Below are 12295 nucleotides of genomic sequence, written 5' to 3'. Positions count from 1 at the left end.
GTCCTTTTGAAAGTAATACTCAGTTTCTGTCAGAATCAAGGTAGCACAACTAGAAAACACTGTAATGCTGAATTTTACAGCTCCTGTTGATACATTTTACTTACATAAAGCTCTAAGCTCTCATTCTGATTGTCTTTGCTAACTATGCGACAACAGTAGCTGGTGAAACTGTGTTCTGGTGACACAAAGCAGGCTACACATTTAGGGGAACATCATAATCGATGTATTATAAGCCATCTGGTACACAGACAACAGGCCACTGGAAGAAAAGTAAAAGTAACTATAACATCCAGTAGCAGGGTATATGATGCCTATAATTAATGAAACGTAATGCAAATAAAGATATAAAATAGAGGGGATGAAATATTGTCAGCACCCATGTAATATAACTCTGCTTATATAAATTAGTTATACTATTTTTAAATAGCTACTGTATTTGTAAATAGAATCAAATTAACAGCAAAAAAAAAAAAAAATCAGAAACATTAAAATAAAAATGAGAACACATAGCAATTTTATTTTCAATAGTGCTCCCTTCCAAGTTTTGAGTAAAACACAAAGCATAATAACTACACAGACCATGGTATTTAGAAATCCATAAAGCTCTGTGCTTAGCTATGCCTGAGCAATCCAGAGACCACTGCACCTCCATGGTAGTACAAGGGTGCTGGCCTGTAGTGCGGACAGCAGTGTCACTGACAAAGTCAATGCAAACGCTGCAACCTGTGAATGTGTTTAATACTAGTTAGCCATGTGCCCTCCCCTGGAAATATCACTTGCATCTGAACAGTGTAGTAAAAAGATGCAGAGAATACTGCAACTGGGTAATTTGGGGAGTGAAGCAAAAAAGTGCACTCAGTCTTTTAACTGTGTACACCATTCAGTTCAGATCAATGCACTTTAGAAAACTGGGACATTGCAGCAGTGCATTTCTTTTCAGTTGAAACCAGTTTTCAACAAAGAGGTATTTTAAAGAGTACCAGAAATGCATGTGTAATGCATACCACAAGAAAAAAAAATGGTAACGCTAGCCAGCTCTTTGGCTGCACTTGTCCATTTAACGCTAGCCAGCTCTTTGGCTGTGCTTGTCCATGCTGTCTCTCTTAGGTGTTAAAGGAAGAGCACAGCAAACCTTGCTGACATTAATCAAATTGTGTTTATATTAATGAAGAAATTCATGCAGAGTAAGGAACAATATTGTTTTGTAAATTTAGGTAAAGCTGCACTGTATAAAGAGCAAATTTGTTTAAGATTCTTCAAGCAGAGTGAATGTCACAGTACAGGCACTTGCCATATTAGTAGACATTAAAAACAGTATGTTATAGTAAGCGAAAGAGTCAAAAATAGTTCCTCCACCTCAGAGTATTTTAAAAGTTATCTATATGTAGACTTGAACATGATGCCACATCTTACTGGGCAATGTTGATAATAATCATTCGCAGTTTCTTAGTTTCCATAGGTCTTTAATCGAGGACTAGTGTACTGATATCACATTATGCACATTAGTAGTGAAACAAAAGATAGACAAAAAAGATGGATATCTTGCAGAATATGAAATAAAAAGTACTTTCACAGGATAAAATAAATCTTTCCATAAAATGAAAATGAGTGGGAGAGATAGGATATGACTGCAAAGATTTTTTTAATGTGACAGTTGGCATGAGAATGCACATGGCTGCATTATGTTTGGTCAAGTTATCAGGTTACATAAACAGAAATAGTTTTGCAATGGTTAACAGACAAACAATCTGAAATATAGTTTTATGGAACTATATGCATATTTACATGTCTTAGGCCAAAAAAAGTTTCAAAGTGATTACAAGAAGAACAAATTAAAATGTTGCTGTGAGGCTGTGAGACTTGTACCCAAAATACATGTATATTTAGCGTTATGAAGAGTTGTACTCAAAATACATGTAGATTCAGAGATATGTACAGCTGTACCCAAAATACATGTAGATTTAGTGAATGAAGAGAATAAGTGGGAGAGAAGGTTGATGATGTGGGGATAGTGAATCATGAAGTGCAATGGATTAGCATGGAGGAAGTAAGGACAGCTATGAAGAGAATAAAGAATGGAAAGGCTGTTGGTCCAGATGACATACCTGTGGAACCATGGAGGTGTTTAGGTGAAATGGAAGTGGAGTTTTTAACCAGATTGTTTAATGAAATCTTGGAAAGTGAGAGGATGCCTGAGGAATGGAGAAAAAGTATTTTGGTACCTATTTTTAAGAATAAGGGTGATGTGCAGAGCTGTAGTAACTACAGAGGGATTAAATTGATCAGTCACAGCATGAAGTTATGGGAAAGAGTAGTGGAAGCTAGGTTAAGAAGGGACGTGATGATTAGTGATCAGCAGTATGGTTTCATGCCAGGAAAGAGCACCACAGATGCAATGTTTGCTCTGAGAGTGTTGATGGAGAAGTACAGAGAATGTCAGAAGGAGTTGCATTGTGTTTTTGTAGACTTAGAGAAAGCATATGACAGGGTGCCTAGAGAGGAGTTCTGGTATTGTATGAGGAAGTCAGGAGTGTCAGAAAAGTATGTAAGAGTGGTACAGGATATGTACGAGGGTAGTGTGACAGTGGTGAGGTCTGCAGTGGGAGTGACAGATGCGTTTAAGGTGGAGGTGGGATTACATCAAAGATCAGCTCTGAGCCCTTTCTTATTTGCAATGGTGATGGACAGGTTGACAGATGAGATCAGACAGGAGTCCCCGTGGACTATGATGTTTGCAGATGACATTGTGATCTGTAGTGAGACTAGGGAACAGGTGGAGGAGACCCTGGAGAGATGGAGATATGCTCTAGAGAGAAGAGGAATGAAGGTCAGCAGGACTAAGACAGAATATATGTGTGTGAATGAGAGGGAGGATAGAGGAATGGTGAGGATGCAAGGAGTAGAGGTGGCAAAGGTGGAAGAGTTTAAATACTTGGGGTTAATAGTTCAGAGTAACAGTGAGTGTGGAAGAGAGGTGAAGAAGAGACTACAGGCAGGATGGAGTGGGTGGAGAAGAGTGTCAGGAGTGATTTGTGACAGACGAGTACCTGTAAGAGTGAAAGGAAAGGTCTACAAGAGGGTAGTGAGACCAGCTATGGGTTGGAGACAGTGGCACTGACAAAAAGGCAGGAGTTTGAGCTGCATGTGGCAGAATTAAAGATGTTAAGATTTGCACTGGGTGTGACAAGGGTGGACAGCATTAAGAATAAGTATATTAGAGGGTCAGCCCAGGTTGGAAGGTTTGGAGACAAAGCCAGAGAGGCACAATTATGTTGGTTTGGACATGTGCTGAGGAGGGATGCTGAGTATATTGGGAAAAAGATGCTAAAGATGAAGCTACGAGGTAACAGGAAAATAGGAAGGCCTAAGATAAGGTTTATGGATGTGGTGAGAGAGGACATGCAGGTGGTTGGTGTGACAGAGCAAGATGCACAGGACAGGAAGAAATGGAAACAGGTGATCTGCTGTGGTGACCCCTAATGGGAACAGCCGAAAGAAGATGATGATGATGATGATGAAGAGTTGTACTCAAAATACATGTATATTCAGCATTATGTACAGCTGTACCAAAATACATGTAGATTCAGCTTTACGGAGAGCTTTACCCAAAATACATGTATATTCAGTGTTATGTACAGCTGTACCCAAAGTACATGTAGATTCAGCTTTATGGAGAGCTTTACCCAAAATACATGTATATTCAGTGTTATGTACAGCTCTACCCAAAGTACATGTAGATTCAGCTTTATGGAGAGCTTTACCCAAAATACATGTATATTCAGTGTTATGTACAGCTGTACCCAAAGTACATGTAATTCAGCACTACAGAGAGCTCTACCCAAAATTCATTTATTTAACATTTATTAACCGGGAAAGTCCCACTTGGAACAAAGCCAATTTTCAGCGAAGGCCGAGGGAGAAATTCTCCAGATGCATGTTTTTGTAACGGGGAAGGAAACTGGAACATGTCCACCTCCCTTGTTCCCTTTTTAAGTTAATGACCTGTTACACATGAGGTACCAGATATACTTGGCAAGTTTTGGAAGAGGCACCATCTTCCAGAATTTCTAACTAGTGCTACCAGCACTACTTGGAGAAAAATAGTCTTATCTCTGACACCCATCCAGGTCACCTAACTTTAGGACAATATATAACAAAATACAATATATTTAGCGTCATGTACAGCTGTACCCAAAATACATGTATATTCAGTGTTATGGAGAGCTATATCCAAAATACATGTGTATTTAGCATTACAGAGAGTTGTTCTCAAAATACATATATATTCAGCGTTAAGTACAGCTGTACCCAAAATACATGTATATTTAGCATTATGGAGAGTAGTACCCAGAATACATGTATATTCTGTGTTATGGAGAGCTGTATCCAAAACACATGTATTATGGAGAGCTGTACCCAGTATAACATGTATATTTAGCATTGCGGAAAGATGTACCCAAAATACATGTTTATTCAGCATTATGGAGAGCTGTACCCAAAATACATGCATGTTCAGCATTATGGAGAACCATATTCAAAATACATGTTTATTCAGTGTTATGAGACCTGCATCCAGGATTACCTAATTTGAGGGGGTATTTTACAACAACACAGTTAAGGCTCTTATACATAGCACAGGCAGAAAACTATAATTCAAGGTGGAAAGGGATGATGATGACACAGGAAGGAAGCTCAAGAAATAAGGAGAGATTGGAATTTTGGATGCAGACTCTTAAGGAGAACAACCAAAATCATACAGAGTATTATATTCATAAAATAGCAGGGCGTATTCTAAGAACCAAACCAGTATGAGAATGGAGAAAGAGATTTTTGCCAATAGGGTTGACTGTGGTCAGGGATACAAATAACAGGCAAGAGGGAGCGGGAATTTATTGGAGAAAACTGGCAAAGGAGCCAAGGTATTGGGAGCAAATAACTAGAGAGGGGAAAGGTAATAGAATGGGAAGAGGCCAAAATGTATTTGGACTGCAGGTTAGTGATTGGCTTCCCTATCAAGGATTGATATCAGAGTATAAGCAAAGGGAAAGAAATAGGGGGCTCTTAAATGAAAGACCAGCACTGGTAGGGTTTTTAATAGAATCTAGAACAGAAGCTGCCGTTAAAAAAGGAATAATTAGTAAAGCATATAAAATACTGCATGAAAATTACAAGAATCAATCAGAGGAGCTTAGAAAAGATTGGGAGGAGAGATTGGATAAGCAATCTACAAAGAGACAATGGGGGGATGTATGTATATCTCACAAATATGCAACAAAGTCTAGATGATTTAGGATATTTGCCTGGAAATGTTTACATAGGTATATTTATACCCCAAGTAGACTCCAAAGAATTTTTCCTCAGGTAGATAGCAAATGCTGAAGGTGTGATGGGCAAGAAAGAGGTAGCTGGGAATATTTTCTGGAGGTGTGATGAGCTGGCAGACTTTTGGGATTCCCTGCGGGCCACTCTGTCAGAGATGCTGGGTGGGGGGATTGGACTGACTGGGGAGATGACTTTTTTGAGTTATGCTACAGAATTGGAATTGCCTAGACCTAGTAAAGCCTTGCTGAGTCGAATTATGGTGGCTGCCAAAAAAGCAATTACTAGAAAATGGAAATCAAAGTCTAGACCAACTTTACTAAAAGTAGTGAATATAGCAACAGAGATAAAACAACTGGAATTGGGATCTTTAGAAAAGGGAAGGAGCAAACTACATAGAAAAAAGTGGGAATTGTGGATTAAGTATATGCAGAGTATGAACGAGGTTTATGTGGCAGGATTTGAATGAGCTATATAATGCTTAACTGACAATGACTAGAAGGTTTATAAGTGATTTATAATGTTTACAACTACAGTTGTTTCAATGGTGTCTGTGATGTAAACTGTTTGCAACTAAAGTGGTATCTTTTTGTATGTTTTTCATTTATATAAATGTAAGCTTGCCTTTGTCATATGTGGAAATTTAATAAAGTTGTTGGAAAAAAATGAGACCTGCGCCCAAAATGCATTTATATTCACCATTACCGAGAGAACTGTACCCAAAATACATGTATATTCAGCATTACAGAGAGCTGAACCCAAATTATATATATATATATATATATATATTCAGCATTATGGAGAGCTGTATCCAAAATATTTGTATATTCAGCATTATGGAGAGCTGCACCCAAAATACATGTACTGTATATTCAGTATTATGGAGAGCTGCCTGTCAATCCTGTTTCAACATAAAATAATATGGTTGGGCAGTCACATAATCTGGGAGGATGGGGGGGGGGTCGAGGAGCTCATAGTCCTGGTGTGGCGTTAAGCTGCTGTAGGATGCCCAATATGATAGCATGTGGTGTTGGGCTTTAGTGTTGTCTATGGCAGGGAAGGTTTAGAACTATGGTATTATTAGTGTCCACCCTGATGGGGCATACTGTGTATTGATCATGATAAGCATCATTGCCAAAGACCTGTTCAATGCCCATGACTGGGGTGGTAGGCTATCTGCCCATGGGTGACAAGGAAGGGATAGATCTATGAGAATGTTTGCATTTAGTGCAGTGGCTACCATAACTATTTCCCATTGCTTCATACATTCCTCAGGTGAGCTAGAACAAGGGATCTCTGGACAGATAGACCTCTTGGCCATCTAATCCCTGCCAAGAAAGCCTTATTATCTCATTTATTCTCCAGGATGATATGGGTAGTAGATAGTGGGAAGTTTGCTGATCCCACAGACTATATTAAGTCCCATCCCAAAGGTGGGCTTGCAGGTTTCACAAATGGGCCTACTTAGAAATAGGCATACATACCAATGAGGCCAACTGAACATATCAGTTAGGTCATAGTCAGGGGTTCATCCTTCTATACTATAGGGCTGGGCCTTCTGAGGACATGCTGATGGTCATTCATACTTTGATATTGTTGCTTTTGGACTACTCTGTGCACTATTACCCATGGCTTTCTGATAATGACATCAGCTGTCTTTAGTTGGTACCAACCCTACAGGTTGCCAAATGATGCAAATTCTCCTATTATGCACATATTTCTTGCCCTGCTGTGTGCACTTGTTACTGGTGGCTTCTACATTGATGTGCTCTGTTTTTGTACTTATGCCTTTCACAGCAGGAATCCTATCTACTTTAAAGAGATTGTAAAAGGTTGCTTTCACTCCTTCAACTTCCCTGGCCTCTCTGCTCAGCTGAATATGAGCTGCTAATGCTTCCTAGGATATGAATGAGTTGCACGACAAATACAGTTTGTGGTTTTGTGGCACTCAGTAGATTCCCAAATTTAGTACTGAACCCCAGTGACTAAAGACAGCCCTAAAGACTTACAAGTCCTCCATTTTTAAAAGCCTTTTCTAGTTGAAACCTTTAATCTGCTGGTGCATTTAACACCAGCTTTTTCTGTACACTAACTTAATATCAGTTTATTGTTTGTTTATTGAACTCTCTGTGTTTTATATAATTTTATGTTTTATATTATAACACTCACTTAAGCATGGTAGAAACTTTGGTTTGACTGGATTCTCTTTCTGCTGCTTAGATCCTCTATGTTTTTGGAACAAGGTAAGCATGTTTTAGAAGCTGGATAATTTCTGAAATATTGATGGTTAGGCACAAGAAATATCTTTCTTGACTGTGGTTATTTATCTTCCTCGCTAACTTGGTAAACATCCTCACCAGCCTATTCAAAAAAGTTTCATTATTAAGGGGGATATCCACAATCTTAGTCTTTAAAATAAAAAAAAATTAACAGAAGTCTATAGCTACTAAATGTACTCTATTAACTCTGTGTATTGTGCCTTAAGTAGTTTTGCCTTAGGTCTGTGTTGCAACTGAAAAGGGTCTCTGGACTAGTTCACCTACCTAATTAACAAAAACGAATACAAAATAACTTCACATAACAATGCGACCCTTGTCCTCTTGTATTTTGTAGAATGGGCAATATAAAGTGCTATAAAGTCTTTGACATATCCCTCCACAGGCAGTAATTTGTTGTCCCTCTCAGACAGTGTTAAAGACAGGAAAATGTTCTTGTCACAGAAAATGTAGTCCTCCTGCAGTTAATGAGAGAGCTTGCTTGGATATAATTAAGTGAGGATGGTGCCATCTTGAAACAGCATGAACAGTTGTGCCAGGATTTACCATGTCAGTTCAATGCAATCATTGGTCATGACAGAACTTCTCTGCAGTATTGCCACAGGGCCAATGACATGGCTAGCCATGCCTACAACAAGGCACAGGACATTGAAGGTGGATAAAATGCCACAGATGGTGGGGTCATTTATTGCAATGTCTCAGGAACTATAACATGGTAGTGGGCTTAATGACAGTGCAGAGGTTAAATGAGACTCCAGAACTATCAGGATGATTGGTCTAGTCAGAATTACATTTATAAATTTATTATTTACTAATGGAGCATAGCTATGCCTCAGAATTTACATGATTCAATGCTTCCTTTCTGGTCACCTCATGATACAGTCAGGGCATGCATCTAACCCAGACTAACATGCATCTCTATCAGATATTCACCTGAGGTTGAACCCTAACAGTTACTATTATTGCTGGCATTTTTCACAGTTAACACTATAGACATGGCTACTGATGTGTATTCCACTACCAGAACTCTTGGTAGATTGCTAATATGGATTAATAATAATCAAGTCTCTGACACTGCCACCGAAGTGCTGGTATCAGTCTTTGAGAGAGGATACTGCACATGGCTAGACAGGGACAGAATGAGGGAACACATTCAACCCAATGTGGTGAGACTGAGGTACCTCCAACATGAATGCATATGCAGTGACTGCATCCTAGCAGCATGCAGGGGAACATACCAAATTGTATATTTGGAAGTGTGAATGCCTAGGTCTTCATGCAGAGCACAACACATCCTCAGAAGTACAGAGGTGAATTGCAGTAAATGAGCAGATGAACAGGAGTGTCATTCTACTCCAGTCTGCTGCTATAGACACCATTCAAGAGTCAGCCATTGTTATTTCTATCATGCAAAAAGTTGCTGGTTAGTGTCACTGCAAATTGATGTGTTTTATCATGTCTTTCATGGCCAGTGGGGCATTTTAGGATGCTGCTCCATCAGACAGATCTTCTTCATCATCTCATCTGAGAAACATGTCAGGAATTAACACAAAAGGCTAACATATATGCAGGTGCAGCACATGAATCTACAGAAGCTAGGGGAAACCATGACATATGGGCTGCATCGGAGGGGGGAGCGCCATCGTTCCACAATGTGACTGGCCACGGGGTGCTGCATCTTTATCTTTTACAGCCACACTCCACTCACAGCCTGAATTTGACAACTGTCATTTGCTATAGTCTGATCAGAGGATTTTGGGTTGGGGGAATTCCAGCCAGTGAAGTCATTACCCCTTTTCAGTAGAACACCCCATAGAAACCCTCGGTGAACACAGTACAGAATACCCCAAGCGGAAGCCACTGGAATGTCCCATGACACACAGTATGTTATGCCTCCTCCACAAATCCCTATGACTAATGGGTACTCTAGGATTTATTTCTTGCCAAGACAATATAAGGGCACAGTATCTGCCTGGATGGTGGGGGGCATCAGGCACTACTTCCCTCCAATGCAATCTTGCGGCTGAATCTAAAAAGAGGAGGACTAAACATAGAACAAGCAGCACTTTGGTCTCAATTTTATGTGCCATGTTGAAATCACCTCTTTTTAAAGCATGCAAACAGGCACATTAAAGCTATGTTTTTCTGTTGCCTGTTTCACAGTGTCCTTTCCTGTCTCTCTATCTCTCTTTCTCTCTCTGTTTACCTTTCACTTTCTCTGTCTCTTTGTCTCACTTTATAGTACTCTGCAAACAAAAAGTCATTCACAACCTATCATCCTGAAGTACTGTTTCTTCTTCTAGGACACCTGCCTACTTTCCTTTTACCTTATGGCACACAGTAAGGTAACATCCGTGTTTTTACTAGTAATGCATGTATACAGCACATTAATCTAACCTAGTATTTCCTGCTTCTGTATACAGTGCTACTAATGATATATCTCAGCAGCTGATTGACTCTCATATGCTTTGACCTGTGAATATTATTGTCTGGAAGCAAACAATTATTAAAAGTAGATTATCATGTTTCCCACTGCTGCAGAATTTCAAAACAAATTTTAAGCATGATGGACTATTTGCTTTGTGGCAGACTTATGGTGTTCTGGAACAGCAGGATTGAAATGTGACACCAGGCGCTGGTAATGCAGTCAGTACTACATCAGCAAATAAAAATTTGTAACTCTTTAAATAGAGAAATTGCTACCTTCTATAAAGGCCTCTGAAGAAGGGATTTACAGGAAAGACTAAGAATCAAACTAAGTATATATATATATATATATATATATATATATATATATATATATATGGGTCTACTTCTATATTTCAAACTTTTAACTTTCAAAACGTCGACTTTCTCATGGTCGTGACAGTAAGAACAAAGGTTTGAAACTTTGAACCATTTAAATGGAGATCAGCGTACAGCACGGAACAGTATATTTGCCATTTTGCTCACTGTAGTGCAATCTCGGAGTTGGTATATTTAATTAGCAGGAGGTGTGGGGGATGCAGGGGGGGGCAACATAAAAAAAATTTTTTTTGTTTTTATTTTTTTATTTAAATTTTGAAATTTCAAAACTTCAATCTTATGGTCTCAACCATAAGAAAGTTGACATTTTGAAAGTTCCAAATTTAGAAGTAGACCCAGATTATATATATATATATATATATATATATATATATATATATATATATATATATATATATATACACACACACACACACACACACACACACACACACACACACACACACACACACACACGTGTGTGTATGTATACAATAAAAGTATTTACAAGCGCTACTAGCAGTTTTAGTACATCCACACTCAGAATCCATAACAGTGGCTCTAAGATATCGTGCATGTGACTCTTCCCATTAGTTGCTTGAACAGTTAAATAGATTTCACTGAAGTTTTTTGTTCTGGAGGAGACAGACCTTTACTTAGCTTTGAAGTGAATAGCTCAGAAAGAATTAATTTTGTAAAGTAATATTGGGATTACTGCTTCATGGCACTTTTTTTCCAGTTTGGTTCGTGGTTGTGATGCTTTCTGTTTGAAGTCTGTACACATTCTCTCTGACTGCATGGGATTTCACTGGGTGTGCTGGTCTCCTCATATTTCCCAAATGTGACTTATTTATTTACTTGTTGGGTTAATCCCACTAGGTCAATGACCTCTTTTCAGGGGAGACCTTAGCTACCACCAACTCAGGCAGAATTAGTAGTTCTCTTAATTGCTCACACATATGCATACTGTGTCATAGTGTCTGTGTGTGTGTGTGTGTGTGTGTGTGTGTGTGTGTGTGTGTGTGTGTGTGTGTGTGTGTGTGTGTGTGTGTGTGAGTGTGTCTGTGAATGTGTGTGGTTGCGTATGTGTGTGTACTTGTGCTCTATCATGTGCTTGTGTTGCACTTTTTCAGCAGTGAGATTATTAGGAAAATTATGGCATTTCAAGACAGTTTTCTATAAGTTGCTAGGACTCTTAAACATGTTTTTTTTTTTTTGCTATATTTTAGGTACAATGTCTTATAAACACATTTCTGTTACTATCTTCCTCTTCTTCCAGTATGAGGCAAATGTCTTCTCTGCCATCTTGGCCTTCTTTGAATATTTACATGGACTGCATTTTTGTTTTACTAAAAAAATAATTCTGGCCTGTAGAAATGAAATTATACATGTTGTTTTTGCAGTTGGTATGTGTTTAAGGAAGTGTGCATATAAGTTAACAACAAAGAAAGAACTCCTAGAACAACCAACTCTAGCATTGGTTTGTTTTTAAAACATATTCTTTGGTCCATTATAATGTACCACTGAATTTTCTTTTTATTAGGTTTGAACCCCATACTTACTCACAGCAAGAGGTTCGCTGGTTCGATCCTCGGCTGGGGTGCCTTCTGTGCGGAGTCTGCATGTCCTCCCTGTGGTCGCTTGGGTTTTCTCCAGGTGTTCTGGTTTCCTCCCACATCCCAAAGACATGCTGTAGGTGGATTGGACACTCTAAATTGGCCCTAGGTGTGAGGGCATGTGTGCGTGTGCCTCCTGTGGAAGGTTTGGTGCCGGGATGGCAACTCGACACCATAAAACTCCACTGCTAATCATGAGCGGACAGGTGCTCCGCTGTGGCAACCCCTAACCGGGAAAAGCCAAAAGAAGAAGAAGTAGAACCCCATACTTACTGGGTTGCACATGATGATACTGCTGAC

At 39.1% G+C, this 12295-nt stretch overlaps 1 protein-coding gene across 2 annotated transcripts in view; it reads right to left on the bottom strand.

Moving 5' to 3' along the window:
- MET (MET proto-oncogene, receptor tyrosine kinase) overlaps nt 1-12295 on the bottom strand; it is a 1562736-nt gene that overhangs the window by 682707 nt on the left and 867734 nt on the right. The gene's annotated exons all lie outside the window — the stretch shown is intronic.

Source organism: Protopterus annectens, chromosome 11.part0, assembly GCF_019279795.1.
Source record: "Protopterus annectens isolate FY-2018-M chromosome 11.part0, PAN1.0, whole genome shotgun sequence".
Taxonomy (NCBI): Eukaryota; Metazoa; Chordata; order Ceratodontiformes; family Protopteridae; genus Protopterus; species Protopterus annectens.
Note: the sequence above shows the minus strand (reverse complement) of the source record. Positions and strands in the feature narration are given on the sequence as shown.